Below are 8173 nucleotides of genomic sequence, written 5' to 3' on the forward strand. Positions count from 1 at the left end.
CATCAAGAGCATAAGGTCACATGGTTATGAATGAGGGCAGAATTGGGCCCCTGTTTTTGTTCTTGTTTTTTATTTAAATTTATTGGGATTTGCTTTTAGCTTAATACATTTTGGTCCCTCCAGACTAGCCAAGATTGACCCTTTCAGGGAGTGACAGTTACTTCCTGGTTTCCCTGCTTAGTCACTTATTTTTCCTAATTGGTGAAGGGAGATGTAAGGTTCATGGCAGAACAATAAAAATCCTCTACTCATCCATTTTTAGTTTCTAGCAGAAAAATTCTGTTCTTTTTGAGGTCGTGGTCCATCTGCCTTTACCAGAGCAGCATAGCTTGTTCCCAAACAGCAAGAGTCTCAGGGTATGTCTACACTACGGGATTAATCCGAATTTAGATAATTCGAATTTGGGAAACAGGTTGTATAAATTCGATTGTGCGCGGCCACACTAAGCACATTAATTCGGTTTTTAACCACATTAATTCGGTGGTGTGCGGCCACACTACCCCATTAATTTAACCACATTAATTCGGTGGTGTGTGGCCACACTAACCCCAATTCGAATTAACAAAATCGATTTTGGCGCTACTCCGCTCGTCGAGGTGGAGTACAGAAATCGATTTTAAGTGCCCTTTAATTCGAATTAACTGGCTCTGTAGTGTGGACGGGTGAAGGGTTAATTCGGATTAACGCAGCTAAATCCGAATTAAAGTCGTAGTGTAGACCAGGCCTCAGATTACAGAGCCTCCCTTTTCCTGGCAACAATCAAGATTACAGCCAACTCAATACAAGGCAACATTTCTCAGGGTAAGCCAGCCTTTCATCTTACTTCCCTATATTTCTACCCCTTTCACTAAAGAGATCACTTTTACCAATTCTTATGAATTGATTGAAAGTCTTATCATATTTGGGTTTCAAGTGCCAGTCATGTGAACATGCAAAAATCTCAACTTTTTCATTTTTTACAGCAAGTTTCTAGCCCTCATGGTTGTGGAGGTAAGTTTGAAAATGTTGCACAAGGCAACGTAAAGGCTCAGAAACCAGAAGCCAAATAAAAAAAAAACAACCCTACTGTTATTATTTTTTAAAAGTCTTATGATTTTTAGGCCGGTCTAGTTTTCAGCTGACTGACTCACGATTTTTGACCACTTTGGATTGGCAAAACTATAACAAGTGCCACATACTCCCAATTGGGTCCTGGTAAAAACATAGCTGCCTCCTTTTCACCCACAATTAGGGCACGTCTTCACTACCCACCGGATCGGCGGGTAGCAATCGATCTATTGGGGATCGACTTATCGCGTCTTCACTAGACGCGATAAAATCGATCCCCTATGGCTCTGCCGTCGACTCCGGAAATCCACCGCGGCAAGAGGCGGAAGCAGAGTCGACGGCGGCGCGGCAGCGGTCGGCTCGCCGCCGTCTTCACAGCCAGGTAAGTCGACCTAAAATACGCAACTTCAGCTACGCTATTCACGTAGCTGAAGTTGCGTATCTTAGGTCGACCTCCCCCCCCCCGTAGTGTAGACCTAGGAGTACATAAGAACGGCCATACTGAGTCAGACCAAAGGTCCATCTGGCCCAGTATCCTGTCTTCCGACAGTGGACATTGCCGGGTGCCCACAGGGAATGAAAAGAACAGGTAATCATCAAATGATCCACCTCCTGCTCCTGTTGCCCATTCCCAGTTTCTGGTGAACTGAGGTTAGGGATACCATCCCTGCCCTCCCTATTCCTGGCTAATAGCCATTGATGGACCTGTCCTCCATGAATTTATCTAGTTCTTTTTTGAACGTTGTTATAATCTTAGCCTTCAGAACATCCTCTGGCAAGGAGTTCCACAGGACACAGTTGTGCCTTGTTAACCCTGGCTAATCACCTTTCTTAATGGTTTGAGTTTGATGGGCAGCACCAAAACAATGTTGGCAAGAAGCTATTTTGGTTCCCGAAAAGGGCTGTACAGCACTGAACCAATGCCCTAATCTGGTGTTAGGGGAACTGTGCTATAGGAGATACCACTTCAAGTAGAGACATAAAACCAACATCCTGCTCACTTGGGCTATTAGGGATCCCCCTATTACTTATCACAGAGGTTAGTGGGTCAGCCAGAGCTTCGTGACTAAATTCAAGGCTATTTACATTCTGCCCCATATAATTTCAGTGGGATTTTGAGAACCTGTCATTCTCCTCAGCTATGAAAAAAGAAAAACGTATCAGGAACTCACCAACTGGAAGAGAAATGCAGCAAGCAGAGGCCAGCTGCACAGTAGCTACAGCTGCTTGGCTCTGCCAAGCTTAAAGGACCACATGCAGACAGACAGACATAATAGGAAAAAGTTCCTATAAGAGGGCAAACTTTGCAGTGGGTAGCATCAATAGGAAGCAATTGCTGGATTCACAGGCACCTAAATATCTTTGTGACTCCCACCCCATCTTGTCACAGAACACCCTGCAGGCTGACGGGATATGCCTGTGGAAAACCCAAAAAAACCTTAGCCAAAGTTATATCAATAGGGAAAAACAAGATATGAATTAAGTGGTTGCTATTAAGGAGGTGATTCTGTGTATTATGCACTGTCACTTACATTGCATGAGTTCAAGATTGTTCCTTACTTTGTGTTGCATTGTTGTGCGTTGTTACAGAGCTGCAGCATTTCAGCCCAGAGGTGATGATATTCTATTAGGAGATACAGTTGTGTTGTAATGAGGTCATAAGGGCTGCTCCTGCCCTATTGGTGTCAATGGGAGCCTTCTCACAGATCTCAACAGTAGCAGGAACAAGCTCATTCCATTTAGGATTTAAGTGCCAGCCAATCTCCATATCTGTTACCAATCCCCTCAGCCAGCCAGTCTTCAGCTGGGATTTGCTGCCTTTGGCCCTGATCTTGCAGGCTTTATTCACATGTTGAACTTCATGCACGTAAACAGTCCTAATGACTTCAACAGAATTATTCACTTACATAAGTCTTCTCTGGCTGCAATAAGGGCCCAGCCCTGTCTGTTTGTTCCTCAGGCTTGAAGCTGTTCAGACGGGGATTCCCGGTGATGATCTCATAGTAAACAACCCTGACTGAAAGGGTTTCCTGTAAAAAGAAACTGAACTGTAACCTCCTGCATAGGAAATTTTTAGAAAGCAAAAGGAATCTTGTTTATTTGAAATTCAAGGAAATGCCTCCCATTCTTATTTTGAATTGTCATAGAATCATAGAATATCAGGGTTGGAAGGGACCTCAGGAGGTCATCTAGTCCAACCCCCTGCTCAAAGCAGGGCCACTCCCCAACTAAATCATCCTAGCCAGGGCTTCCTCAAGCCTGACCTTAAAAACCTCTAAGGAAGGAGATTCCACCACCTCCCTAGGTAACCCATTCCAGTGCTTCACCACCCTCCTAGTGAAAAAGTTTTTCCTAATATCCAACCTAAACCTCCCCCACTGCAACTTGAGACCATTACTCCTTGTTCTGTCATCTGGTACCACTGAGAACAGTCTGGATCCATCCTCTTTGGAACCCCCTTTCAGGTAGTTGAAAGCAGCTATCAAATCCCCCCTCATTCTTCTCTTCTGCAGACTAAACAATCCCAGTTCCCTCAGCCTCTCCTCATAAGTCATGTGTTCCAGCCCCCTAATCATTTTTGTTGCCCTCCGCTGGACTCTTTCCAATTTTTCCACATCCTTGTTGTAGTGTGGGGCCCAAAACTGGACACAGTACGCCAGATGAGGCCTCACCAATGTCAAATAGAGGGGAATGATCACGTCCCTCAATCTGCTGGCAATGCCCCTACTTATACAGCCCAAAATGCCATTAGCCTTCTTGGCAACAAGGGCCCACTGTTGACTCATATCCAGCTTCTCATCCACTGTAACCCCTAGGTCCTTTCCTAGCCATTCGGTTCCTAGTCTATAGCAGTGCATGGGATTCTTCCGTCCTAAGTGCAGCTGCGACTCTACACTTGTCCTTACTGAACCTCATCAGATTTCTTTTGGTCCAATCCTCTTATTTGTCTAGGTCCCTCTGTATCCTATCCCTACTCTCCAGCATATCTACCACTCCTCCCAGTTTAGTGTCATCTGCAAACTTGCTGAGGGTGCAATCCACGCCATCCTCCAGATCATTAATGAAGATATTGAACAAAACTGGCCCCAGGACCGACCCTTGGGGCACTCTGCTTGATACTGGCTGCCAACTAGACATGGAGCCATTGATCACTAACATAGTTATCTAATTATGATTATCTATGATAATTAAATCTGTATCTAACCAACCTTTTAGTTCTTTTATGTAAACATGGTCTGTTAAGCTATAGCAGTCACTTTTATACAGAGACAGGAGAACTCATTATAATCATGTGAGTATATATTCACACCAGGGGTATAGCCATGGCCCACCCAATTAGCACCTAGGGCCACCCAAATCTGAGCAAGGTAGTGCTGCCAGATTAGTCTGCAGCATTGCTGTGGTGGGCTTCTCCAAAACTGTGAGTGGCAAGAGCCAATGGGATGGAGTGGGGAGCTGGGCTCAGCCTCACGGGACAGTCCTGTTGGGATCCAGGAAGTGGGCGGGCAGACTCTCCAGTCACTCCCCTATCCCTCCTCTCTGCACCAGGATAGAAGCTGCTAGCAACCCCTCCTCCCACCCCCCAGAGTGATACCTGCCTGCCTTGCACACCTAGAGAGCCCTTCCCCACAAAGCTAGCAGCTGGGTCACTGCCACCACAGAGAGCCACCCTCACACCAAATGCAGCCTTTCCAGCACAGACCCTGCATCCCTGTGTAGGTGTTGGCACAACTCCTCTGCCTCAAGGGGCCCAGGCTGCATCTCACACCCTGTGTTTCCCGCCCGAAGGCTGTAGGTGCACGCAGACACCTGCTTCAGCCAGTTTAGTTTCCTCTGCTTCTTCCCTACCTTAGACCCAGGAGGGCTGGGACTTTTGGGGCTAGCCCAGGCCACAGTGTTCACACTCCTAGCATGAGTCAGTCATTACCCCCCATACACTGAGACCTACCCAAATTTCCACTCCTAGCTGCACCACTGATTCACACAGTGGGTCAGATGCAGCTGAAGGCAAGTGGAGAGGATGCTGACACTTGCATGTTGCCATAGCAGTGGTGACACAAGAACCACCCCTCTCTGCCAGCCAGCTGCTCGGTGGGAGCAGAGATCCAGAACTGGAAACATTCACCTTACTTTTAATTTCACAGACTTAAAAATCTACAGAAATAAATTCACTGGGACCATTTCCAGTTCTACAGTCTACACACTCACAAGGCTTGAAAGTGCATTCACCTATTTGCCAGGATGAGTAGGAAAATTACTCTGCCTGGAACTAGCACCAACAACCTGAAATTGGCAGGACTCTGGTCAGTTTCACTCGCTGCTCAGATTTATATAGGCAGCAGCTGTAACACTCCCTAGAAGGCTGTGATCAGTAACAGAGCCACAGCCCCAGGGCCTGATTCTTTCCAGCTGCCTATCTTGTGAGATCATGGAAACAGGTGTAAATGTTACCTGCTGATTGATAGTATTTTACACCTACTTTGGACAGGTGTGAATTACTATGCAAGGTGCAAGGTAGTGGAAAATCAGGATCCCGATTTTGTTGATGTTGGGGTGTAGTCATGGAGCATCTCCTGCTTCTCTCGCCTCTCCTATTCCTCCACCCCAGCAGTAGACTGAGTCTCTCTCTCTGCTACAGCACACAGCCTTCTAGCAGCTCCATGAAATTTACAAGAATCTAGTGAGTTTCACAATTACTGCTCAGAATCTCAAAGGTACCAGCTGTGAAACTGATGCTATAGCTGTCAGTTTTACTCTGCCACTAAGGGCTGGTCTACACTAGAAAATTAGGCTGACCCAGCTAAGTGGCTAGGAGAGTGAAAAATCCACACCCCTGAGCAATGTAGTTAAACTGACCTAAGTCCCCATGTAGACAGCACTAGGTTGATGGAAGAATTCTACTGTTGACCTAGCTACTGCCTCTCAGGGAGGTGGATTACCCTACACCAATGGGAGAACCCCTCCCGTCGGTGTAGGTAGTGTCTGCACTGAGGTACGGCAGAGGCACAGTTGTGCTGCTTTAGTGCTTTGAGTGTAGACAAGCCCAGAGGAATGCTGTGAACCCAAGAAGAGTTGCAGAGGTATGAGGGTCGTGGGGAAAACCCATAAAAAATACAGGAAGCTGGGGGGAAAGGAGAAAAGAGTGGGAAATTGTTCTCTTTCTTGCCCCTTTTCCAGGAGCCAGAAGAGGGAGGAAGTATGTGCAAGTGGCTGGGAAGGCAGCAAAGCTCCCCACTGGCATGAGGGCAAGGGAGTGGGAAGAAGTGTGATGTTCCCCTTCCTCTCAGCACCAGGGCTGGGAACCTATAAGCCAAGGTTGATGTGAATAAGGGAGGGGAAAAGAGGTGCTTAGTGGGTCCAGGGATAATCTGCCATTGAGAGTCACCCACTGCCCCCCTTTCTCAGCAGCAGGGGAGGAGCGGTGCTGCTCTTTGTCATATTGTAAAGCACTCAGAAAATAAATCTGCCTATTGCATCACACTTAAAATGAGGGCTTGTCTACACTAGCAAGTTTTGTCAATGAAACTAATGTCAACACGAAAAAATTGACAAAAGCAAAGTTGCCAAAGTGAGTCTACATTTGCTCCCTCTGTCAACAGATTGTGTCCACATTCGGGGCACCATTGTCGACAGCATGAGCAATGCACTGTGGATATGTATTGTACAGTGCCTGGCGACACCATCTGTCGCTAGATGTTGCGAGAAGGCTGAAACAGAGCGCAGCACATCCTGGGACGTGCAAAATGTCTCGTCATGCACCGCTTTGTGTCCCAGCCCTCCAATGGTTTCTGGCTTTCCATTCGCGCCATTTTTCCAACTGTCAGTCTTTCTAGTGTGCACCAGCATCTGCAGTGAGAGAGGATGGATCCCATACGTCTCTCCTATGCATGGGCGGCAGGTTTGTATAATTTTTGGTGGTGCCCAAGTAGATCTGTTCCATCCATAGGACGGACCGGGGCAACCACTCCGGGCCCTGCGCTTCAGGGGGACGTGGGGTCCAGAGTGGCCTGGGGGGTTAGTGGGGTGCCTGGCGCCAACAGCAGCAAGCTACCCTGCTTTGCCCCGCCTCTTCCCCTCCTCCCCCCCCCCGCTCCCACTCCACCTCTTCACCGAAGCCCCTGAGCAATGCCGGGAGCCGGCGAGGTGGAGTGGAGTGGGCTGGGGCCAGGTCACTCGCTGCTGCCAGCGCCAGGCCCCCCGCTAACTCCCCAGGCTGCCCTGGACCCCGTGACCCCCTGAAGCACAAGGTGAGGTAGGCACCACCATGTTGTGCGACGAACACTTGACAAAATTACTGGACTTAGTGACGGACAATGGGGGCAGGTGGGTATTATGTCATTCAATCATTCAACCCATAAAATAGCACACATTTTGCCACACTGGGGGGAAAAAAACCAGTAACCTAGCTAATAATAATAATAATAAATTCAACTCATATAATTAATGAAAAATGTGTGTATACTCTATATGAGATTATATGAGAAATGAAAATGAGCTTGCTTTGGGATTTTACAAGGCACTTATATCATTTAAACACATTTGGTACCTTGAGTAATGAGAACACTTCTTGCAAATCACATAAATAGGGAACCCATGGTCCCCTTCCCTCACCCCATTGCAAAGGCACAGGGGTTATTGCTGGCTGCCCTAGGGCTGCAGAAAACCCTCTGGGCAAAACATATGGAAAGAAGAGGATCAATTTATACAGAGGGCTGAAGGGGACTCCCATAGTGCATTAATTAAAAATAAATACATCAAAATTAAATACATTACAGAGATAAGAACCTGTAATGACAGACTTTACTTCATGAGAAGCTCCAGAGAAAGAAGACGCAGAGGGAGTAATGATAGGGGCAATCCTAGGGAGACCAAAGGGGCTGGTAGAGGGAGCAGACAGAGAACAATGGTAGAGGCAGAATCACTGCAGGGTTGATCCAGTCTTCTGCCTCTCCCCTGTGGGTGGAAACACTGATCATTATTCAGGGCCGGTGCAACCTAGCATTTGGGGGGCGGCATTTTCTTCAGCGGTGACCAGAACTTCGGCGACCCCGGTCGTCGTCAGCATTTAGGCGGAGGGAGCTGGGGCAAGGGGGGCGCGGGGAGGGCCCGTAAGTAAGGGGGGGGG

The sequence above is a fragment of the Terrapene carolina genome, unplaced genomic scaffold (genome assembly GCF_002925995.2).
Source record: "Terrapene carolina triunguis isolate 2854851 unplaced genomic scaffold, T_m_triunguis-2.0 Scaffold67, whole genome shotgun sequence".
In the NCBI taxonomy this organism is placed as follows: domain Eukaryota; kingdom Metazoa; phylum Chordata; order Testudines; family Emydidae; genus Terrapene; species Terrapene triunguis.